Source organism: Salvelinus sp. IW2-2015, linkage group LG6.1, assembly GCF_002910315.2.
Source record: "Salvelinus sp. IW2-2015 linkage group LG6.1, ASM291031v2, whole genome shotgun sequence".
In the NCBI taxonomy this organism is placed as follows: domain Eukaryota; kingdom Metazoa; phylum Chordata; class Actinopteri; order Salmoniformes; family Salmonidae; genus Salvelinus; species Salvelinus sp. IW2-2015.
The window spans coordinates 6974162-6999775 of record NC_036845.1 but is presented as its reverse complement, the minus strand read 5'-3'; the positions used below and the strand labels follow the sequence as shown (position 1 = coordinate 6999775).

General features: G+C 44.2%; 1 pseudogene; it reads left to right on the top strand.

The window, feature by feature from the left end:
- Positions 1-25614, top strand: part of LOC111964623 (regulating synaptic membrane exocytosis protein 2-like) — a 39796-nt pseudogene that overhangs the window by 13530 nt on the left and 652 nt on the right.

The following is a 25614-nucleotide window of genomic DNA, read 5'->3' as shown; positions in this document are numbered from 1 at the left end:
CGCTCCTGGCTGTGAAAAGAGAATAATCTATGGAGCTATAAAGGACAGGTCGTCCATATGAATTCGCAGTTCACCGCCTGGTGTTTGACCCGGGGGGTGCAAGGAGATGTGATAAGAGGAGTGATGCTTATAGGTTGTTTTGGACGAGGACCTGACCATGCCTCTGCTCATGCTGAGTGTCTCGGCAAGACGTTTGAAAACTATTCAGGATGAATATTAACCAATCTGAACAAAATGTTTACTGTGATTACTACCAAGCTACCTCCAAGAAGTATCCTCAAAACACTCTGACTAGGCAACCCTAGAGTACAGCGCATTTCGTAATGCTATTGGGCTTTAATAAGGAGTTAGGAAGAGGTGGTTGGGTGAGGAATGAGAGTCTGTGTCGTCGCCCAGGCTGGGGTAGCACTCCGATATTTCTCCCTTTCACCTACAATACCTCCTCCTAAATGCCCAAAACTTTCTATAGCTCCATTGGGTTCGAAAACGTGGTCGCCCGAGGCCAAGAGTCCTGGTACCACGTACACCATGAGTGTGCAGCAGTAACAGCTATTTTTTTATATTTTTTCCAACTGAATTCCCTGACTTCTCCCAGATTGAGTTATGTATTCACCAGGCTAACTGCTTTATGGAGACCTGTCCTTTATAGCTCCATTAGATTATTCTCTTTTCACAGGAAGTGATGCGAAGGAAATGATGTGTGCAGCTTTGGGTTGCATAAATGCACTGGTTCTATTAACCTTACCTGTGCCTGCAGACGTATGGGCACACTGTGTAGTGTCGTTTGAACTCGCACACGCTTACTGTGAAAACAATCTAGTTGTTTCAGCTAATTATCATTAAGTCACTGGGTCCACAGCCTATTTTTGGTTCACTCAACTTTTCGGTCCAAGTGTTACCTGAACAACAAWTTTGAACAACAATTTTGAGCATTTTACCTAAAATAAAGGCTGTGTAACTAGTTACACACAAACACAGCGTTTTCAATGTATATATTTGACACATGTTTTCATTGTGCATGTTCATTTATACAGTAATTAATATTCAACATGTTCTTACCTAGAATTTGATCTCACAACCTCTTGGTTCACAGCATTCCAATCTTCCTGCCATGGCTGTGTCTGACTGATTTCACCTGCATTGCTACACTTTGCAATTCATAGTAAATCTCAGCTCTGTTAAAAGTACATTCAAGAATGAAATGTATTTTATCATAGTGATTCAGGAGTACCATTTAAAACAGGTTAATATGCCCCACCAACATTAGACAAACCTACAATTGCTGAAATAAGTCAATCAAATCAATGATGAGAGAATAGTCAGATGAACTGATAATTAACACAGACATGGTGGCGTAGCAGGAAGATCAGAATGCAGTGAACCAAGAGGTTGTGAGTTCAAATCCCAGGTGAGGATYTGTTGAATAACAATTACTGTGTAAATGAACATGCACGATGAAATCATATAAACTCAGCAAAAAAAGAAACGTCCCTTTTTCAGGACCCTGTTTTTCAAAGATAATTTGTAAAAATCCAAATAACACAGATCTTCATTGTAAAGGGTTTAAACACTGTGTCCCATGCTTGTTCAATGAACCATAAGCAATTAATGAACATGCACCTGTGGAACGGTCGTTAAGACACTAACAGCTTACAGACGGTAGGCAATTAGGGTCACAGTTATGAAAACTTAGGACACTAAAGAGGCCTTTCAACTGACTGAAAAACACCAAAAGAAATATGCCCAGGGTCCCTGTTCATCTGCGTGAACGTGCCGTAGGCATGCTGCAAGGAGGCATGAGGACTGCAGATGTGGCCAGGGCAATGAATTGCAATGTCCGCACTGTGAGACGCCTAAGACAGGGAGACAGGACGGACAGCTGATTGTCCTCGCAGTGGCAGACCACGTGTAACAACACCTGCACAGGATCGGTACATCCGAACATCACACCTGCGGGAAAGGCACAGGATGGCAGCAACAACTGCCCGAGTTACACCAGGAAGGCACAATCCCTCCATCAGTGCTCAGACTGTCCACAATAGGCTAAGAGAGGCAGGACTGAGGGCTTGTAGGCCTGTTGTAAGGCAGGTCCTCACCAGACATCACCGGCAACAACGTCGCCTATGGGCACAAACCCACCGTCGCTGGACCAGACAGGACTGGCAAAAAGTGCTCTTCACTGACGAGTCGCGGTTTTGTCTCACCAGGGGTGATGGTCGGATTTGCGTTTATCGTCCAAGGAATGAGCGTTACACTGAGGCCTGTACAGTAGTGGCCAAAAGTTTTGAGAATGACACAAATATACATTTTCACAAAGTCTGCTGCCTCAGTTTGTATGATGGCAATTTGCATATACTCCAGTATGTTATGAAGAGTGATCAGATGAATTGCAATTAATTGCTCCTCTCCCAACCATCCAGGAACAGTTGGTGACGAACAATGCCTTTTCCAGCATGATGGAGCACCTTGCCATAAGGCAAAAGTGATAACTAAGTGGCTCGGGGAACAAAACATCGATATTTTGGGTCCATGGCCAGGAAACTCCCCAGACCTTAATCCCATTGAGAACTTGTGGTCAATCCTCAAGAGGCGGGTGGACAAACAAAACCCCACAAATATCTGACAAACTCCAAGCATTGATTATGCAAGAATGGGCTGCCATCAGTCAGGATGTGGCCCAGAAGTTAATTGACAGCATGCCAGGGCGGATTGCAGAGATCTCGAAAAAGAAGGGTCAACACTGCAAATATTGACTCTTTGCATCAACTTCATGTAATTGGCTATAAAAGCCTTTGACACTTATGAAATGTTTGTAATTATACTTCAGTATTCCATAGTAACATCTGACAAAAATATCTAAAGACACRGAAGCAGCAAACTTTGTGGAAATTAATATTTGTGTCATTCTCAAATCTTTTGGCCACGACTGTACTCTGGAGTGGGCTCGATTTTGGAGGTGGAGGGTCCGTAATGGTCTGGGGCGGTGTGTCACAGCATCATCGGACTGAGCTTGTTGTCATTACAGGCAATCTCAGGGCTGTGCGTTACAGGGAAGACATCCTCCTCCCTTCCTGCAGGCTCAGCCTGACATGACCCTCCAGCATGACAATGCCACTAGCCATACTGCTCGTTCTGTGCGTGATTTCCTGCAAGACAGGAATGTCGGTGTTCTACTATGGCCAGCGAAGAGCCCGGATCTCAATACCATTGAGCACGTCTGGGACCTGTTAGATCGGAGGGTGAGGGCTAGGGGCCCCCCCCCCAGAAATATCCGGGAACTTGCAGGTGCCTTGGTGGAAGAGTGGGGTAACATCTCACAGCAGGAACTGGCAAATCTGGTGCAGTCCATGAGGAGGAGATGCACTGCAGTACTTAATGCAGCTGGTGGCCACACTAGATACTGACTGTTACTTTTGATTTTGACTTCCCCTTTGTTCAGGGACACATTCCATTCTGTTAATCACATGTCTGTGGAACTTGTTCAGTTTATGTCTGTTGTTGAATCTTGTTATGTTCATACAAATATTTACACATGTTAAGTTTGCTGAAAATAAACGCTGTTGACAGTGAGAGGACGTTTCTTTTTTTGCTGACTTTATGTCACTGGTATCAAATATGTGAGTTGAAAACATTGTGTGTTAAAAGTGCTGTGTGTGTGTTAACATTTGCACAGCTTTTCTTTAGTTAAGATGCCCAAATAATAATTTATAGTTGAAAAAACACATTTTAAATTGACTGAAGTTTTGCCTACGTTTTGTCAAGTTGGAGCTAACTTTGGGGAAACACATTTTGTTTAGTTCAGCTAACTCTTAGACCAAAAAGTTGTTTTCTTTTTAACAGTGCATACTGTACATACGCCAAGCTATGTATCGACAAATCGGCAATGGAGACAGATCCAGTGTCCTGGCTGGCCATACCTCATACTTCATCGCTGTATGCTTTTAATATGAATCATTTTATGATGCCGAATTTTTGTCTTATTGAGTTGTAAAATGAGTGGCCTATGGAAGCTAATAGTACTACTAAATAGGAGTGTTTATCTGGAATGTTTAATGTGTTGGTATATCTTCTGTTGGCTGAGAGAGACAGACAGAGAGCGAGACAGCCACTAATATCTCATGTTAACTTCAAAGAAAGAACGCTACAAAATGACTCATCCTCTCGACGGGCCTCCTCAGCCCTCCGTACCTCTCCTTCTGTCAGGGAAGACTTCCATCCCGCCTTCAACATTCACTATTTCTCACTCTTTTAGTTACCATCATCAACCAGAGGAAACGCTGCTGAAGTCTATAACAACATGATGTCGTTCTAGAAAGCAGGTCCAGAAGTCATGTTGGATCTAAAGATGATCTCTCTATCAGGAGAGCGATGGGTTGAGGATGGATGGAGGAGAGAGAGAAGTGGAGGACCGAGGAAAGGAAGAGAAGAGAGAGAGATGGGCGTTTACAGGGACTAGTTGTTGGTTTGTCTGAGCGAGCCAGTCTCCATCGATCCCCCTGACCCACATCAGACAGGTTACAGACAGACAGACTGACTGAGCCTTATTGGAGAAAGTGCACACACAGAGCACAGACAGAGAAAAAMATGAACTCTCTCACTGACTGCTGAAGTCCCTGCCTGGCCTGCTGGGCTGAGGGAATATGTCTCTCTCTCACACACCCAGACCCAGGCTGGTAAGATAGTAGGACGCATGGACGCTATCTTCATTTGAACAATGTGAATTTCTGTCTGTCGAATGCTTTAAAGTTACAACTGCAGAGAGTTAAAACGATATCTTTGGCTAGTTTGCTTCAATAGAATGTCTTGGAAAAGAGGTTTGACTGGCAACATGAGTGAATGATTTATGAATAAGAGTGTGGGGCCTGGTTTGGTCTTGTAACCAATGAGAATTGTTCCAAGACTAAACACAACCTAAATGGTCTGTGCTTGTGTTCTGAATGTGTGTTTATAGTAGTCACAGTATTGACTTCAGGGAGGCCCATCTACTGTGTGTGGGCTGTATGTTTCTACTCTCTTCACAGGAGCTATTGTTGTTCACCTGTGAGTGTGTGTGTCTGCGTGTGTGTGTCAGCACTGTACGTTGGGGTTCTGTGGTCCTCACCTTTCCCTCTCGCTGTCTTTTCTTGTGTGTGTGTGTGTGTGTGTGTGTGTGTGGCTCCCACAGGAGATTTGGATGGCCACTGGTTGGACCATGCGTCATGGCATAGCAGCGAGGCCTCCCCAATGTCTTTGGTGAGACATGCGGAGCCCTGCCCCTAACCCRRCTCCTCCTCCCCTCCTCKCCCTCTCAGAGTCCTTTGTCATTTCATGTTTGCTTTGTTTTATTTACACCTCCGCATGGGTTTTCTTCTTTCTTTCTGTTTTTTATCCCACACCTGTAGGGGACAGTCAAAGGGGGAAAAGAAAAACTATTGAGCAGGCATTTTTGTCCGACTCAACACACAACACCTTATCTGAGAGGCAAAAGAAAATGGTGCGCTTTGGGGGCCACTCATTGGAAGAGGACGCAGAATGGTGCGAACCCCAGGTTAAAGACTCTGGCGTTGACACATGCAGTAGCACTACCCTAAACGAGGACAATCAGCATAGCCATAGTGAGAAGGTACTGGAGACTATGTAGCCAAAAATCTGCATTTTGTTCTTTTTTTCTTTATTTTTCTTTACCTACCTCCTCCGGTCTTTGTTATCTGTCACTAATTGTTAAATAGTAGACACGTTTATTCTTTTTTAAATTTGAATTGATTGATTTTTCTTTGAACTTCGTCTTTATTATTATTCCAGGGAATTGATCAGATTGATTTCCTTTCGACAGCAGCTTGCTGGGTGTTGCTGAAATAGGAGATGGGGAAACCCTCTTTATTGTTCTGCTGTTTGCTCTCTGGCAGCTTAAAGATCCATCCAGGAGCATTGAAACACAACCCTCTTTTTGTCATGGCACACAGCAATGTCCACTCCTCTAGTTGCATGTTGCTAGTTGCTCTGTCTGTTTTGTTATTGTTACTGTAGCGGCCATCTTAGTAACGTTACAGTAGGGTAACGACACCTACCTCTCACAGACACAGGCCTCTAGTCCKTCACTGGAATGACCCCTCCTCTCCCAACATACACTACCTAGTCAAGTCATTATCCCCCTAGAGCTCCACTCAGTCTAATACCAAAACTAAACCAAGCACTTATAACAGYAACGATTGGATTTGTTTTGCACAGACAAAGTTATGTTTTTCTTTTTTTCCCTTCCACTGTCATGTTTGTTGTGATTTCATTTTTTWAAAATCTCTCTTCATCTTGGCCTTAATCATCGCGCTGTGCTGTTCTTTTGGGAGTTTTCGCCCATAAATCCTACTTCGGTTCACCTCTTTTTGTTGTTGTTGCATAATTACATGTTTTCTTCATCTGCTTCTAACTGCTCCAGTGTGGAGGTGTAGTGCTGTGTGTAGCAGGGCAGAGAGTGGTGGAGTGCAGTCTCAACCTCCCTCTGCCTTCAGCTAAGGCCTCCCTCACAGACCATCAGACAAAATCTACACTCATCCAAACTCCACTGGATTTGATGCCAATGTGTCTGAGTTTTAAGTGAGATGTTCTAGATACAGTGGAGATTTTCTCAGATGGTTTGTGTGGAGCTTCTGCTCTGCGGTGACTAGGAGGGCGTGATGGTTTGCCTATTTTACCCTGCATGGGGTGCTGAATGCTCTCTACCTCTTTCCTGTTGGCAGGATCACACACGCCCTGGCATTGGATGTGCAAAATGTTCATTGAATAACACTTTTGTGTGATACATTTATCATAACATACCTAGAAAAATGTGAATTGAATCGTTTTAGTGAAAATAGTACCTAAAATCAGATTGAAGTACTTCCATGAAGTATGTTTATGGACATAGCTAATCACTGCTTAAAAGGTGGGCTGTGTTATTGTAAATATTGTTTTATTTTGCCATTGTTTTAACATTTTGCCTTCAACTACAGTACGTATAACTGTGATGCAGTAGATACAATTATCTTTTTGATTTTGATTAATTTAGTTATCTAATTGATTTTGATGAACTTTTATTATCTAATTGTGACAATCCGACTAATCCCAAAAGAAAAAACTGGTTATATTATCTGAAATAGAAAGGATAGAGACAGAGCTATAATCACTAGATTAGATAACTAACCAGAGCTTGTGTGATCGTTCATTAAGTCAAATGAAGTGATACCCTCCCACCCCACCCTTCACATGATACACACTTTTCTGAAGAAGTCTTTTTAAAGTGATTGAAGTGAATCTGGTGTGGATGAGTTGTGAAACACAAGGTGTGTTGTTGCTGTGTGTGTTCCTATAGCATCCAGTGACATGGCAACCCTCCAAAGATGGGGAGCGCCTAATAGGGCGGATTCTGCTCAACAAGCGGATGAAGGATGGAAGTGTACCTCGAGACTCAGGAGCACTGCTGGGACTGAAGGTGAGTCTGCCCTGTCTGTCTGACCTCTCTGTCTGGACTTCTGTCTATCTACTGGGACCAGTCTGACCTCATGGTCAGAGGCCGTTTATTATTACAGCTGTCCATCACATATTCAAAGGTTGCTCCCAAAGTGGTATCCTATTCCGTATGTAGAGGAAATGTGTTGCCGTTTGGGCCTCGCTAAAGAGTATACGCAGCGGACATATGTCTTATTGACATAATTTTCTGGTTGTAAACTGTTTTGTGGTTGAGGAAAAGGCGTTGCTAAAAAGACATGAACAAACCGTCCTTATCAACATCTAGTACAACCTGATCATGACATCATAATGGAGTCCTTACTACCAGGTATTCAGGGCTCAAAAGGCTCGTACTGAAGATGATCTAAACATTTTGGAATTATATTTTAAATTGTATTTTATGAGTGGACACTACACCTTGGTATCAGAACAAAATAAGAACGCTCAAATTTTCACCACAATAAGCAATTTTTCATATTATTTGTAGAAACTATGTTGTGGCTATTTTTATCTGCATATACATTTTGAAGTGATATGTTGTGGTGCCTCCTAATTATGAATGACATGGGCCTCCGGGTGGCGCAGTGGTCTAGGGCACTGCATCGCAGTGCTAACTGCGCCACCAGAGTCTCTGGGTTCGCGCCCAGGCTCTGTCGCAGCCGGCCGCGACCGGGAGGTCCGTGGGGCGACGCACAATTGGCCAGCGTCGTCCGGGTTAGGGAGGGTTTGGCCGGTAGGGATATCCTTGTCTCATCGCGCTCCAGCGACTCCTGTGGCGGGCCGGGCGCAGTGCGCGCTAACCAAGGGGGCCGGGTACACGGTGTTTCCTCCGACACATTGGTGCGGCTGGCTTCCGGGTTGGAGGCGCGCTGTGTTAAGAAGCAGTGCGGCTTGGTTGGGTTGTGCTTCGGAGGACGCATGGCTTTCGACCTTCGTCTCTCCCGAGCCCGTACGGGAGTTGTAGCGATGAGACAAGATAGTAATTACTAGCGATTGGATACCACAAAAAGGGGGGGAGAAAATGGGATAAAAAAAATAATAAAAAAAATAATAATAATAATAATTATGAATGACATAATTGTATTATTCATGATTTAATATTAATTAGGCGGCTAATTATTTCCTTGATTTAATATTAATGAGCTGTGTTCTTGATATCAAATACTTTATGTTCATGACTGTGTTCCAAATGGCACCCTATTCCTTATATAGCGTACTTATTTTTACCAGAGCCCTGGTCAAAAGTAGTGTACTATATGGGGAATAGGGGGCCATGTGGGATGCGAGTGTGTGTATCCAAACATGCTCACATTGAACCTTTTTAATCAACGACATTCATTGGCTCAGTGCAAAAAAAACTCTCCAAAACTCTTCCTGCGTCCCAAACTGCAACCCATTCCCTATATAGTGTGCTACTTTTAACCAGGGACCTGGTAGTAGTGCACTATATAAGGAGTAGTGTACCATTTGGGACTCAGCATCTAAACTACCAGATGCCGTGAGAGCGTAATATGCAGTGTGGTTATGTAGAAAAGCCTATTTGAAATGTTCAGTCAGAGACAATGTCCCTTTACTGTAGATATGAGATCACATCTGAAACATTGTGATTGTACAGCTTATTCACCATTATGTACTGTACTGTAACTAGGCTACTAAACATATGTCCCATATTTACAGTATATCATGATTAGATGGGTAGATCTTCTGATGAAAAGTATCTTAGGTTTTCTTAACTCTTCCTAATGCATTAATTTGAATGATCTGTACAGCTTGGGCTGGTTTAAGATCTTAGCACACACAGCTAGCCAAAGCACAGTGAGTGGCTAGCACATTGAGGGGCTAGCACAGTGAGGGGCTAACACAGTGAGGGGCTAGCACAGTGAGGGGCTAGCACATTGAGGGGCTAGCACAGTGAGGGGCTAGCACAGTGAGGGGCTAGCACATTGAGGGGCTAGCACAGTGAGAGGCTAGCACAGTGAGGGGCTAGCACAGTGAGGGGCTAGCACANCTAGCACAGTGAGGGGCTAGCACAGTGAGGGGCTAGCACAGTGAGGGGCTAACACAGTGAGGGGCTAGCACAGTGAGGGGCTAGCACAGTGAGGGCCATCAGGAGAGAAAAGGAAAATGGCAAGATGGGAAAATCATTAATGATTGAATGAGCTTCCTGAATTGGTATGTTTGTGTCTGGTCAGTGCCTCTTTGTGCTGTACGGTACGCTATGTGTTTTTCCTCGCTCAGCAGCAAGCAGTGACCCGCCAGTCTGTTTGTCTCTCTCTCTTTCTAACTATCTATCTATCCATCTCTCACTCTCGGTCCCTTTCCCTTTCTCGCTCTCTCTCGCCCAGCTGTTACATAAAGCCATTTCATTTAGGAGTCTTCCCTAAGCTCCTTTGTATGTTGGCATTCAACTGCCATTAAGAGGGGATTTTATTTGTCTGATGCCTGTGGAGGGAGAGCGGTTCAGGGGCTTACAGAGTAGAGCAGAGCTGGGCTGCCTGGCCTGCTATAGGCCCCCCAGGCCTCAAGTGTTCCAGCACAATGGAGAGAGAGCACCATGCAGAGAGAGGTGGCCCCAGGGTTCCAACACAACACACAGGGACATTCAACATTATGAAAAGAGATGTACATTTTGACTAAACATGTAGCTACTTTCTCTATTCAAGAATAGCACCCTATGGGCAGAATGATGCTATGTGGCTACATATGCAATTAGAATTAGGCCTAGATCTGCAGGTTGTATTTTACCATGTGTSAATTGAATTCACACATGGATTTTCAAACATGGTCAATAAATATGTTTCTATGAAACAAGGTGATCAGTGCATCCATATTCCTTCCCTGCCAGGCTGCTGGCAGGGAAGGACACTCACCACATTGAGGGTGTGATTATCTTACAGTGTAATACTATATCTAATACAATACATGTTGATGTGTGTTGCTTCCTTCATAGGTGGTGGGTGGAAAGATGACAGAATCTGGTAGACTTTGTGCTTTCATCACTAAAGTGAGGAAAGGAAGTCTAGCGGACACTGTTGGACACCTCAGACCAGGTACCTACTGATCTCATTTTATACTCATTGAAATAACTACATCCCTTACCATGGTTAGAACTACACTTATTATGTGTAGAACTACATTTACCATGTTTAGAACTTCACTTACTATGCTTAGAACTACACTTACCATGCTTAGAACTACACTTTCTACCTTTAGAACTACACTTATTATGTGTAGAACTACATTTACCATGTTTAGAACTACACTTACTATGTTTAGAACTACATTAGCCATGTTTAGAACGACACTTACTATGCTTAGAACTACACTTACCATGCTTAGAACTACGCTTACTACCTTTAGAACTACACTTATTATGTGTAGAACTACATTTACCATGTTTAGAACTTCACTTACTATGNCACTTACCATGCTTAGAACTACGCTTACTACCTTTAGAACTACACTTATTATGTGTAGAACTACATTTACCATGTTTAGAACTTCACTTACTATGTTTAGAACTACATTTACCATGTTTAGAAGTACACTTACTGTGTTTAGACCCGCATTTACCATGTTTAGAAGTACACTTACTGTGTTTAGACCCGCATTTACCATGTTTAGAAGTACACTTACTGTGTTTAGAAGTACACTTACTGTACTTAGAACTACATTTACCATGTTTAGAAGTACACTTCCTATGTTTAGAACTGCATTCACCATGTTTAGAAGTACACTTACTGTGTTTAGAACTACACGTATAGATTTCTTCAAGCACGCTGAAGATTGTCAATATATTTTTCATGTACACAGCACTGTAGATTTAATAAGCTACTTCAGTGATTCAAGAAACATTTGGATTACTTGGTGAACTGGGTCAGAACCTTGTTTTAACTTCTGACACCCTTTGACCTTCATTTAATAGCACTAATTACAACATGTATGAACTAGACAGATGTGCTGTTATTTGTTACCATAAGGGTTGTGACCGAGGCCTATTCAATTATTTATAATATTACCTTAGCAGGACAATTACAATGCTGTACTGTTTGTTTATGTGTGCTGTGTTTTCTACAGTACCATTCATATTCTCCTTTTTTTCATCATGTGGGCCTGCTCATGTTTATAACTACACGGATCATGTTTTTAACTATATTTATAACTATGCTTCCCGTGTTCATAACTGCACCGTGCCAGCTGACGTCTTGYTGTGTGYATGACTGACAGCATCTCTTGTTTCACAGGCGACCAGGTGCTGGAGTGGAACGGGAGGTTTTTACAAGGAGCCACATTTAAAGAAGTTTACAATATCATTCTAGAATCAAAGCCAGAACCCCAGGTGGAACTGGTGGTCTCAAGGCCCATAGGGTAAGACCTCACAACAGCAACTACACGTATTACTACTGAACCATCAAAACTACAGTGTATTCACATTCATACATTTGTAAAAATATGTTTCTGGCAGAGGAGAGAGAAGATGTGAGAAAAGGAAAAAAGGGGGCTGAGTGTGTTTGAATGTTAATTTGTTTTGCTAGGACCGGCTTGTTTATTTAACATATCTGCCTCCCAACCATCCCTCCCTTCCTCCCTCCCAATATCCCTCCCCTCCATCAGTCCTCCAGTGTGATGACAGTGTCAGAGGCTCATATGGGACTAGCAGTGCGGCACAATGAAATGAACGGTGGCTGCCCTCCTCTCTCTCTCTCTCTCTCTCTCCCTCTCTCTCTCTCTCTCTCTCTCTCGCCCCTCTCTTCTCTCTTCTCTCTCTCTCTCTCTCTCTCTCTGCTCTCTCTCTCGCTCTCTCTCTCTCCTCTCTCTCTCTCTCTCTCGCTCTCTCTCTCCTCTCTCGCTCTCTCGCTCTCTCTCTCGTCTCTTCTCTGCTCTCTCTCTCGCTCTCTCTCTCGCTTCTTCTCTCTCTCTCTCTCTCTCCCTCTCTCTCTCTCCCTCTCTGTGTCTCACTACCACTCTCCCCCCTCTCCTCCACAAACAGCGGATGCCAATCGTTTTTGAAAGTAGAGATACCCAGAGAAATCAGAAACCCCTTTGCTTTGTCAGTGTCTATATTTGTCCTGCTTTGTATTGCTGAGGGAGGGAGCTGCTGTACAGGAGAATGAAGACTAATGCTCTTCTTAGGACCATTAAAATACAGTGCATCAGCATTAGCACCAATTGATCCCCTCTCCCCCCCTCCCCCCCCCTCTCCTTTCAGAGATATTCCTCGGATACCAGACAGCACACATGCACAACTGGAATCAAGTAAGTCTGGCTTTTCTTTCATTTCCCAATGATAACTAATTAGCCTGCGTTAATTAATCAACCTTGAAATATCAAGCCACGGTATTGTCAGGAGAGGTGATGATATCTAATTTCTATCTCTCTACCCTACTTGCTTCTCTCCCCTCCCCCTCCTCTCTCTCCCTCTTCCTCTCCTTGAAGTATGTTACAACATTAGTGTTTCAGATTTGATCATGTGACCTCCTCCTGTCTGTCCTGTCTCAGGTTCGAGTTCCTTTGAGTTCAGAAGATGGATCGCCCCTCTATCTCTGTCACGTCTCCCATGAGCCCCGGGATGCTGCGGGACGCCCCCAGTACTGTCAGGACAGCTCTCAGTGAGTACCCTACCACAATACCCACAATACACCATGGCTCTGTCTGGGCCTACATTACCTGCAGGAAAGGATCATACAGTGTAGATTCACACAGAGGGTTTGAGAACAGATGTTTTCTTTCTCTGCAGTATTCAGGGAGAGTAGCTGGAGATCTGGAGAGTAGCTGGAGATCTGGAGAGTAGCTGGAGATCTGGAGAGTAGCTGTAGATCTGGAGAGTAGCTGGAGATCTGGAGAGTAGCTGGAGATCTGGAGAGTAGCTGGAGATCTGGAGAGTAGCTGGAGCTCTGGAGAGTAGCTGGAGCTCGGAGAGTAGCTGGAGATCTGGAGAGTAGCTGGAGAGTAGCTGGAGACTGGAGAGTAGCTGGAGATCTGGAGAGTAGCTGGAAGAGCTGAGAGATCTGCGAGAGTAGCTGGAGAGTAGCTGGAGTCGGAGAGTAGCTGAGATCTGGAGAGTAGCTGGAGATCTGGAGAGTAGCTGGAGATCTGGAGAGTAGCTGAGAGTAGCTGGAGATCTGGAGAGTAGCGTGAGGTCTGGAGAGTAGCTGGAGATCTGGGAGAGTAGCTGGAGAGTAGCTGGAGATCTGGAGAGTAGCTGGAGAGTCTGGAGAGTAGCTGGAGAGAGTAGCTGGAGCTCTGGAGAGCTAAGCTCTGGAGCTTCTGGAGAGTAGCTGGGCTCTGAGAGTTGTTCAGTTAGACCATCCCAACCAGCATAGGACCACAGATCAATGTTGCCCATGAACCATATTGCTTATTATCTGATGCCTAATATATCTTTTGGGGAAGTGAGTAAAAGGCTTGGTCAGTTAAGATAAACAATGGAAGGAATAAACTCTGAAACTCAGGAGGCCAGACGGAAATAGACTAATGCTAACCTCCAACACTTTTTTGTTGTTCTCAACACTCAGGATATTTAGTTTCTTGGAAGAATACCAGCCGATATCAGTCAATATATATATATCAGTCTATCAAGTCCATAGTGTATTTGTTTATTCAGAGAGGTGAGAATGTTGTGATATTGACTGGTGTCTGTTAACACTGTACGCCTTCTACTGTAATGTTGCTCTCCAGGTAAAACTGCTCCTAGAGCCAGAGAAGGAAGAAAGGAAGGAAGCTTTTGATGTCAGTGTTCTTTCTGCTTTGTTGTTGTTTTCTTTGGCGAGGGGGGGAGATCTAATCTGTGCTGCTGCTAGCTGTCTCCGCCTGGCTTCTCTCCTCTCCTGTCTGTATGTAACGGGCTAAATTGGCGGAGCAGAGCTGAGAGCCAGGGAGAGAAAGGAGCACAGAGAGAGGTAGCAGGGCACCACACAGGCCACCCAGTATTCATGTAGGCCTACACCCAGGAGGCCCATGCTGACAGTTATGACGCAAATAGAACCCAGTCAGCCAATCAGGCTGCAGTTCTGATCTCTGCAATCCCTACCTGTAGCACTCAGCCCCACACCACTCAGATCCAGAAGTTCTCTCCATTTCATCAATGAGCTGACCTTGAAACCAAAACAAGAGTATTTGAATCGTACTGTAGTTAATATACTGTAGTTATACTGTAATTAATATACTGTAATTAATATACTGTAATTAATATACTGTAGTACATTACCTTGCTGGATCAAGTGCCAGCTGAATAATACGTTGGATGCAGTTAGAAATTGTAATGTTTTCTTATTATTATTTGTATTATTTTCAAACCTTGTTGAGGGAACAATTGGAATTGAATACGTCATTGTAACGCAAATGTTAAATGAAGAAAGGAAGGAAAGTTACCGTCCAGAGAGCACGGAAMGGAATGCTTAGTTAGAAGTCATCAAACCTTTTCTGTGAAAGCGGGAGCAGAGCAGCCTCTTCCTCTCTCTGAGGTTTACGGTGTGGAGGTACAGGAACCACAGATAAGGCTCCAAGACAATACAACACATTAGTGAATAATGAGATGCAGATTGATGCTAATGAACGGTGGGGAAAAACACACACACTGCCAGATTGACTCTCCGTCCCCTCCTCCTCAAAATGTGTTTGTGTTATTGTGGCGCTGGTTAGAGTCCAGTGAGTGTGTTTTGTTGGTTGTTTTATGTTTTTTMGGTTTCATTGCATTTTTCTTTGTTGTTGTTTAATTTTGCTTATCCAGAGCCAAAGCCTTAGTAGAAGAACAGCGCCTTTTGTCCCTAGGGTCCAGGTAAACACCTGTCTGACTCACAGACTGACTCTCTTTGGTCTTCGCTCGCCTTTTTCTTTTGCCTTTTTGGTTTCCTCCATCTTGGAAAATGCATACCAGGGAAATGGCGGCATCTTTCCCTTGCAGTGCGGTGCATTATGTCATTATTATTATTATTATTCATTGATACCATATAACATGATCATACGGTTATGCCAGGAGTCTCGACTCTTTGCATGACTAACTAATCTAAAGGAAATATTTCAGAGAGACACCCTTCCATTGCCAGATCCTGTAGCCTACACTCAACAGCAACAACAAGCTCAAACACATTGTTCAACATCAAATCACATGCGCCGAATACAACAAGTGTAGACCTTACTGTGGGATGTTTTCTTACAAGCCCTTAACCGACAGTGCAGTTCAAGAAGGGCAAAAAAAATATTTACCAAATAAACTAAAAAGTAACACAATAACATAACAATAACGAGGCTATATACAGGGGGTACCGAGTCAGTGTGCGGGGGTACAGGTTAGAGGTAATTTGTACATGTAGGTAGGGGTGAAGTGACTATGCATTTGAAGTGACTGTCCATTTGATTAATTGTTCAGCAGTTTTATGGTTTGGTGGGTTGAAGCTGTTAAGGATTCTTTTGGTCCTAGACTTGGCGCCCCGGTACCGCTTGCCCTGCGGTAGCAGAGAAAACAYTCTATGACTTGGGTGACTGGAGTCTCTGACAATTTTATGGGCTTTCCTCTGACACCGCCTATTATATAGGTCCTGGATTGCAGGAAGCTTGGCCCCAGTGATGTACTGGGCCGCCCGCACTTCCCTCTGTAGCACCTTACAGTCAGATGCTGACCGGTCAGATGCTGAGCAGTTGCCATACCAGGCGGTGAGGCAAATGGTCAGGATGCTCTCAATGGTGCAGCTATTAGAACTTTTTCAGTATCTGAGGGCCCATGTCATGTCTCCTGAGGGGGAAAAGGTTTTGTCGTGCCCTCTTCACGACTGTCTTGGTGTGTTTCAAGGAACTTGAAACTCTCGACCAGCTTCACTACAGCCCCGTTGATGTTAAGGGGGGCCTGTTCAGCCCGCCTTTTCTTGTAGTCCACGATCAGCTCCTTTGTCTTGCCCACATTGAGGGAGAGGTTGTTGTCCTGGCACCACACTGCCAGTTCTCTGACCTCCTCCCTATAGGCTGTCTCATRGTTGTCGGTGATCAGGCCTAKCYCTGTTGTGTCGTCATCAAACTTAATAATGCTGTTGGAGTCATGCTTGGCCTCGCAGTCGTGGGTGAACAGGGAGTACAGGAGGGGACTAAGTACACACACCTGAGGGGCCCCAGTGTTGAGGATCAGAGTGGCAGACGTGTTATTGCCTACCCTAACCACCTGGAGGCGGTCCGTCAGGAAGTCCAGGATCCAGTTGCAGAGGGAGGTATTTAGTCCCAGCGTCCTTAGCTTAGTGATGAGCATCGTGGGCACTATGGTGTTGAACGCTGAGCTCTAGTCAATGAACAACATTCTCACATAGGTATTCCTTTTGTCGAGGTGAGAAAGGGCAGTGTGGAGTGCGATTGAGATTGCGTCAACTGTGGATCTGTTGGGACGGAATGCGAATTGGAGTGGATCTAGGGTATCCGGGAGGATGCTGTTGACGTGAGCCAAGACTAGCCTTTCAAAGCACTTCATGGCTACCGACGTGAGTGCTACGGGGCGGTAATCATTTAGGCAGGTTACCGTCGCTTCCTTGGGCACAGGGACTGGTCTGCTTGAAACATGTAGGTATTACAGGCTCAGTAAGGGAGAGGTTGAAAATGTCAGTGAAGTCACATGTCAGTTGGTCTGCGCATGCTTTGAGTACACATCCTGGTAATCCATCTGGCCCTGTGGCTTTGAATGTTGACCCTTTTAAAGGTCTTGCTCACATCGGCTACCGAGAGCGTTATCACACAGTCATCCAGAATACCTGGTGCTCTCGTGCATGCTTCAGTGTTGGTTGCCTTGAAGCGAGCATAAAAGGCATTTAGCTCATCTGGTAGGCTCGCGTCACTGGGCAGCTTGTGTCTGGGTTTCCCTTTGTAGTCCGTAATAGTTTTCAATGTGACATGCTGGTGAAAATTTGGTAAAACTGATTTAAGTTTGCCTGCATTAAAGTCCCCGGCCACTAGGAGCGCCGCTTCTGGGTGAGCATTTTCTTGTTTGCTTATGGCCTTATAGAGTTGGTTGAGTGTGGTCCTAGTGCCAGCATCGGTCTGTGGTGGTAAATAGACGGCTACGATTAATATAGATGAGAAATCTCTTGGTAGATAGTGTGGTCTACAACTTACCATAAGGTACTCTACCTCAGGCGAGCAATACCTCGAGACTTCTTTAATATTAAACATCGCGCACCAGCTGTTATTGACAAAAAGACACACACTCCCACCCCTCATCTTACCAGACGTAGCTAATCTGTTCTGCCGGTGCATGGAAAATCCCTCCAGCGTGTCGTCGTTCAGCCACGATTCTGTGAAACACAAGATATTACAGTTCTTAATGTCCCGTTGGTAGGATAATCGTAATCGTAGGTCATCAATTTTGATGGCAGTGGGAGTTTACTCGCACGCCTACGGATTCTCCAAAGGCAGCCCGATCTGCGTTCTCATCCTCCGTCTTTTCTTCACGCAAATGACGGGGATCTGGGCCTGTTCCCGGGAGAGCAGTGTATCTTTCTCGTCGGACTCGTTAAAGGAAAAAGCTTCTTCCAGTTGGTGGTGAGTAATCGCTGTTCTGATGTCCAGAAGTTATTTTCGGTCATAAGAGATGGTAGCAGCAACATTATGTACAAAATACAGTGGCAAGAAAAAGTATGTGAACCCTTTGGAATTCCCTGGATTTCTGCATAATTTAGTCATAAGATTTGATCTGATCTTCATCTTAGTCACAACAATAGACAAACACAGTGAGCTTAAACTAATAACACACAAATTATTGTATTTTTCTTGTCTATATTGAATACATAATTTAAACATTCACAGTGTAGGTTGGAAAAAGTATGTGAACCCCTAGGCTAATGACTTTTCCAAAAGTTAATTGGAGTCAGGAGTCAGCTAACCTGGAGTACAATCAATGAGACGAGATTGGAGATGTTGGTTAGAGCTGTCTTGCCCTATAAAAAACACTCAGAAAATTTGAGTTTACTATTCACAAGAAGTAGTTCCTGATGTGAACCATGCCTCGAAAACAGAGATCTCAGATTAAGAGTTGTTGACTTGCATAAAGCTGGAAAGGGTTACAAAAGTATATTTTAAAGCCTTGATGTTCATCAGTCCACGGTAAGACAAATTGTCTATAAATGGAGAAAGTTCAGCACTGTTGCTACTCTCTTTAGCAGTGGCCGCCCTGCAAAGATGACTGCAAGAGCACAGCGCAGAATGCTCAATGAGGTTAAGAAGAATCCTAGAGTGTCAGCTAAAGACTTACAGAAATCTCTGGAACATGCTTACATCTCTGTTGACAAGTCTACGATACGTAAAACACTAAACAAGAATGGGGTTCATGGGAGGACACCACGGAAGAAGCCACTGCACGTCTGAAGTTTGCAAAAGAGCACCTGGATATTCCACAGCGCTTCTGGCAAAATATTCTGTGGACAGATTAAACTAAAGTTGAGTTGTTTGGAGGTGACACACAACACTATGTGTGGAGAAAAAGGCACAGCACACCAACATCAAAACCTCATCCCAACTGTAAAGTATGGTGGGGGGAGCATCATGGTTTGGGGCTGCCTCAGGGCCTGGACAGCTTGCTATCATCGACAGAAAAATGAATTCCCAAGTTTACCAAGACATTTTGCAGGAGAATAAGGCTATCTGTCTGTCAATTGATCGGCGCAGGTCCTAATCCAGGCACTTGTCATCTCCCGTCTGGATTACTGCAACTCGCTGTTGGCTGGGCTCCCTGCCTGTGCCATTAAACCCCTACAACTCATCCAGAACGCCGCAGCCCGTCTGGTGTTCAACTTTCCCAAGTTCTCTCACGTCACCCCGCTCCTCCGCTCTCTCCACTGGCTTCCAGTTGAAGCTCGCATCCGCTACAAGACCATGGTGCTTGCCTACGGAGCTGTGAGGGGAACGGCACCTCCGTACCTTCAGGCTCTGATCAGGCCCTACACCCAAACAAGGGCACTGCGTTCATCCACCTCTGGCCTGCTCGCCTCCCTACCTCTGAGGAAGTACAGTTCCCGCTCAGCCCAGTCAAAACTGTTCGCTGCTCTGGCACCCCAATGGTGGAACAAACTCTCTCACGACGCCAGGTCAGCGGAGTCAATCACCACCTTCCGGAGACACCTGAAACCCCACCTCTTTAAGGAATACCTAGGATAGGATAAAGTAATCCTTCTTCCCCCCCCCCCCCCTTAAAAGAGTTAGATGCACTATTGTAAAGTGGTTGTTCCACTGGATATCATAAGGTGAATGCACCAATTTGTAAGTCGCTCTGGATAAGAGCGTCTGCTAAATGACTTAAATGTAATGTAAAATTGAAGCGCAACAGAAGTTGGGTGTTACAACGACCCAATAAACAGAAGTAAATTAACAACAGAATGGCTTCAACACAAGAAAATACGCCTTTTGGAGTGGCCCAGTCAGAGTCCTGACCTCAACCTGATTTAAAATGCTGTGGAATGACCTCGAGAGCCGTTCACACCAGACATCCTAAGAATATTGCTAAACTGAAACAGTTTTGTAAAGATGAATGGTCCAAAATTCCTCCTGACAGTTGTGCAGGTCTGATCCGCAACTACAGAAAACGTTTGGTTGAGGTTATTGCTGCCAAAGGAGGGTCAACCGGTTATTAAATCCAAGGGTTCACATACTTTTCCCACCCTACAATGTGAATGTTTACACTGTGAATGTTTACAATAAAGACATGAACACATATAATTGTTTGTGTGTTATTAGTTTAAGCAGACTGTGTATGTCTATGAAGATCAGATCAAATTGTATGACCAATTTATGCAGAAATCCAGGTCATTCCAAAGGGTTCAAATACTTTTTCTTGCCACTGTAAGTTAAAAAGTAAGTTACAAACAACGCAAAAAAATMAACAAAATAGCACAATTGGTTACGGGCATGTAAAACATCAGCCATCCTCTTCAGCGCCATCTTAACATGTTAGCTGTCATGAGACTTTTGTACCTAGTCAGCTACAACAGTGCTCCACATTGGCAATTAAAGGAGGGTGTCTCCTTAAATGTTTTAGTAAAACTATTACATTTTGTGGGACAAATAAATTAGCTTATTTGCGGTGTGGAACATGAAACTAGACTGGACTCTCGTCCTCATTGGCTTGACTCCCTTAAGTCCTGAATCGGTTGCCATAACAACAGCGGTCAACAACTGCTAATCATGAACACAACGTTTGGGAAATATTTATGTTGACATTTTTGAATGGCCATAAGTTTCATGTTACAGTTAAAAGTGGGCTAAGATAACTGTCCCTTATTTTAAAGCAGATTTAAAATAATATTTTACAATTTGAATACAGAATTCACTTGAACTAAACGGGCAAGGTGTCTATCTTACCGTGGGACATTTTTGAGGAGTTTTACTCTAGCTAGCTTGTTACAGTTGGAGTGTGTAGTACTCATGTTATTTGGGAGATCATATTTGTATATTTGTCCCATCATGTCCTTGTCAAGTATCAGCTTATCTTAGAACAAAATATATATACAGTATACTGTATAGGAGCTTCTGGTATGATATGCACTGTTGGTTTCCTCATTTAAAGGTAGTGTGAGGTGTTGGCTATACATCACCTATCTGTCAGATAAGGAGAGGGTGAGAATGGAAGTCTATAAATAGGTGTGTAGTGTACCCTAGGCTCAGCTCCTAGAGGTAGATCTATTAGCCTTCTGTAGAAGCAGTGTTATGCTCTACTTAACCAGGCCATGCAATAATGTCAATGTAAATGATGTAGCCAACTGTACAGGAAATATAGGCAGTGTAATGTATTACATCAGGGGTTTCAAGGTGAATCTGTCGCTTAAGGGTTGGGCAGTGCTGTAGTATGGTCAGAATTGCACGTACATCTTTTCCATAGGGGACTTCAATGTTGAGGAAGTTTTCCTAGTGCAAGCTGTTTGACCTGAAGGCCCATACTGCCTATGTTGTTTGACAATATCAGATCTCCTGACTGATCTTGTATGTATTAAGTGCTTGCTGTTGCTTTGTATTGCTGCATGCATAATGAAATAACTATGGTAGTCAATGCAATGATTTAAGACTCCTCCCATCATTATCTACATAAGTATGGGCAAGAGCTTAGAAGGCTTGATTTTCCTCTAGTATTTCATTTAATTTTCTTGAAACAAATATTTCCCAAAATTAAAAAGAAATATTATTTCTGTAAATGTTCTTTCTTTCATTTTTTACTTCTAAGTGTTCTCTGTTATGTCCATACTTCGCTCTGACAAGTGTGAAGTGTCTTTGATGCCACTCATGACAGCATGATTGATTTATATGTATATTTTACCTATACACTGAGTATCTGACATTGCATTGCAGGGCTCTACAGTACGACCATTTTACTAGCATATGTGCCAAATATTTTGCTATACGTCCTGGAATTTTAATTTAGGAGCACTAGTACACCTACAAAAATGAAGGATTCTAGCTTTATTACCTCAAATATTTTTCATTGTGCTCCTAACTATCTTCGTGTGTGCCTACACTTTTCAACTTAGGTGCACACGTGCTCCTTGTAAAAAAGGTCAGCGTAGAGGCCTGCATTGTGTTGTATGGTTCCAAATACAATTTCACACTCAGAAGCAGTAAGTGTTCATTTCAAAGCATGTTGGTCTTCATTCTCATGTTGTAGTGGTTTAGATACCAAGAGCCAGGATACTGTAGATATGAATACAGATACACATACTGTATTATCCTTTCCACTCAAACACACCTAGAAAATGTGGCTCGTGCAGTCGCAGGGTAAGATATAGGTCATGGTAAGATATAGGTCATGGTAAGATGTAGGTCATGGTAAGATGTAGGTCATGGTAAGATGTAGGTCATGGTAAGATGTAGGTCATGGTAAGATGTAGGTCATGGAAAGAGTTTTTTTGTTTTTTCCTGATATAGAGCCCCCTCCCTCCTACTGGCAAGCCATGTGACCATGTGACCCTGTTCTGTCCCATCATAGGTCAAACTGTGGTATGACAAAAGTGGCCATCATGGCTAATGAGTGACATCCTGGGAGCCAGGACCTGCCTTCTAGGGAAAGATGGCGCCAGGAACCCTTCACGTCAAAATCTACTTCCTCCCCTGACAGTAAGGAAGTAGTAGAGGACCAGTAACTACGATGATCGAGCTAGCAGCATTTCACTTCATTCCATCACAGGCTTGCTAAGTGGTAGACCCTATCTCCAATATCCTAAAGTTTGCCATTGGTTGATTGATACAGATTTGGGCGCTCGCATATAGTCTCACTGAATGTTGAATTATGGTAAGAATGTTTTGGTTTTTATTACCTTCAATTTGTTTTTTTGGTAATTGAATTTGGGGACATGTCACATTGCTATTTAAACTGCTATCGTCACAAATGCATATCATGTGATCAACGTTGACCTACACCTTCACTGCGGCTCAAGACCCCCCTTCTCAGACAGATGGAAGTAATGCCTAGAAAGTTGAACAGGGCTCCAACATGACGCTCCATCCCCAGCTCTCCCAGTCGTCCTGTGCTTGTGTTGACTGTTTCGGGAGTCTTGTTCTACCATGGTTGTAAATAAAACAGTCTTTGAATTATTGTTCCTCCCAGGAAAAAGCAAGTAGGAGAACAAAAACGGTAAGAAATCTTAGAGCCAAATGGAACCAGACCTTTATGTATTCTCCTGTGCACCGGCGGGAGTTCCGTGAGCGCATGTTGGAAGATCACCCTGTGGGACCAGGCAAGGGTCAGGGAGGAGGAAAGGCGAGTTTCCTGGGAGAGGTAAGCCCATCCCATCTCTTTTTGTTTCTTTATAGTTTTTCTATTGTTTTTCATGGACAGAGACACAAGTCGGAAGGTAGATTAGAAAGACCATGTAAGGAGGGACACGGAGATAACGGCTGAAGGCTAATATTTGTATACAGAGTCGGCAGCGCCAACCACTTAAACCAGACTCATGGCCACTCATCCCGTCTCTGAATCTAATACAAACATACCATCCAGTCAGGATTAGGACGTAACCTGATACCTCAACTAATCCAACCAATAGGGTCAAAGCTCTTAGATAAACCCTACATTCCCAGTAGAAGGATGATAGGCTTACTGGGGGTTGATGTCATCGACCCCATGATGCTTACTGTAACATCAGCACAACTCACAATACTCTGTCCTCACTGCAATAAGGTTTGCACAATTCTGGTAAACTTTCCCAGAATTCCTAGGTCTTCCAGAAATCTCCGTTTGGAGGAAATATAGGCAGGAAATCTCAGATCTTCCGAATCAGCGATTGCTGAAAACCTTATTTAAAAACATGTGTGGGCCATGCCTGTGGAGGTCTTGATCTGCTCTGGAATCGGATAGTCAGTTAGCAGTGGCTATGTATTGAGGAGTGTGTAGTGGTTGTGTGTGTGTGTGTGTGTGTGTGTGTGTGTGTTTGTGTTTTGGTTTGGGGTGGGGGTGGGTTTGGTTGGTTGTTGTTGTGTTGTGACAGATCTGTTTTGTTAGTTTGGACTCGGTCTTTTAGATACTGATAGAGCCTGCGGACAGCCCTGCTGGATGATGAGCCTCACTGGAAAGCTGCGAACCCACGCGTTCTCCTGCTGATTCTCCCCCGCGCTCAAGGTCCCAACCCCAGCGCAGACAGCTCCACGGAGAGAAGCCGCCAGGGAGGCTACCCCATACAGAGTAGGTTTACCCCTCTGCCAAACATGCCCATAACCTGTATACTAGTCTATACTAGAACTGGTGGTAGGAAAGCTCGTGTCTGTTCGAACCCATACCTAAGGAAGGGGAATGAGAAACATGAGTGGCGAACCAACCGTTATCTGATGATTTTTGAAAGCCAAAAATATGGTCGGCTGGCAGGGTGCCCTGGTTTTAGCCAACTGTCTTGCCTGTCCTGCCAAAGCCTGAATGATTTATGAAGTATTTATACTGTTAGTATGTTCATATGGTTTTGTTTTTCCTTCATCCCTTTCAACTCAACCCTGATACTATACAGACAAAGGGGCCGTAATTCGTACAAATTCAGGCTAACGCCCGCCCGCTTTGTTGTTCACCGCTGCTCTCCTCCACTGAAGCTCTCTCTCCACACTCAGTGTTTGCTGTTCAATACGAAGACTCTGTCTCTCCCCTCTGCCTTCAGTCTACTGCACTGTTTCTCTACCCCAAGTGTCTCTCACTCCACTCCTCCAATAGCTGTCCCACTATTGGCTTTAATCCTCGCTATGCTCAACTCTGCCGCTCCATCCGCGTCCTCAAACAAGATGGCTTGCCTCATGCTCAGTCCCTCGGGCCCGGCAGGTTTCTGTTCCCCCCAGTCCAGAATGCCTGGTGATTTTAGCTTTATCAAAAGTCTCCTGTCCACTCTCTGTTTATCATTGAATATGTTGACCACTTGTTTCCCAGTGCAATGCCCGCCCAAATTGTCTCATCTCCTGCCTAATGCCAACACTTTTCCTCTGAAAAACATTTATGATAATTGTGGCTGGTTTTGCTCTTCTTTTCTCCTCTGCTTGTGTCTGTGTTATGTTTGTGTCTGGTTGGGTGTGAAAATTGTATTTGCACTTGACTTGACATATTTGCTATTGTAATGTAACTTCTGCACGTAATCCAAATGTTAAGGGCTTGAGATTAGTGGACAATTTTTACGGGGCATCTTGTGTGTGTGTGAGGTGAAAGAGCTGACCGCTCTAAACAAGAGTGTTAAAACAGTTTTCAGCCCGTCTGAGACGTGAGGGAAGAGGGAGAGGGAGGCTGAGAGAGCGGCTGCCAGAAAAAAGAGAGGCTGCCAGAAATAGACGAGGAAGAGAGAGGCGAGAGAGCGGCTGCCAGAAAAAGAGGAAGCAGAGAAAGGCTGAGAGAGCGGCTGCCAGAAAAAGAGACGGCAAGAGAAATTGCTGAGAGAGCGGCTGCCAGAAAAAGAGAAGGCAGAGAAAGGCTGAGAGAGCGGCGCCAAGAAAAAGAGAGGCAAGAGAGAGGCTGAGAGAGGCGGCTGCCAAGAAAAAGAGAGGCAGAGAGAAGCTGAGAGAGCGGCTGCCAGAAAAAGAGAGGCAGAGAAAGGCCTGAGAGAGCGGCTTGCCAGAAATTGAGAGGCAGAGAAGGCTGAGAGGGGCTGCCAATAAAAACAAAAGAGAAAAAGACAGGCAGAGAGAAGCTGAAGAAGAGCGGCTGCCAAAAAAGAGAGGCAGAGAAAGGCTGAGAGA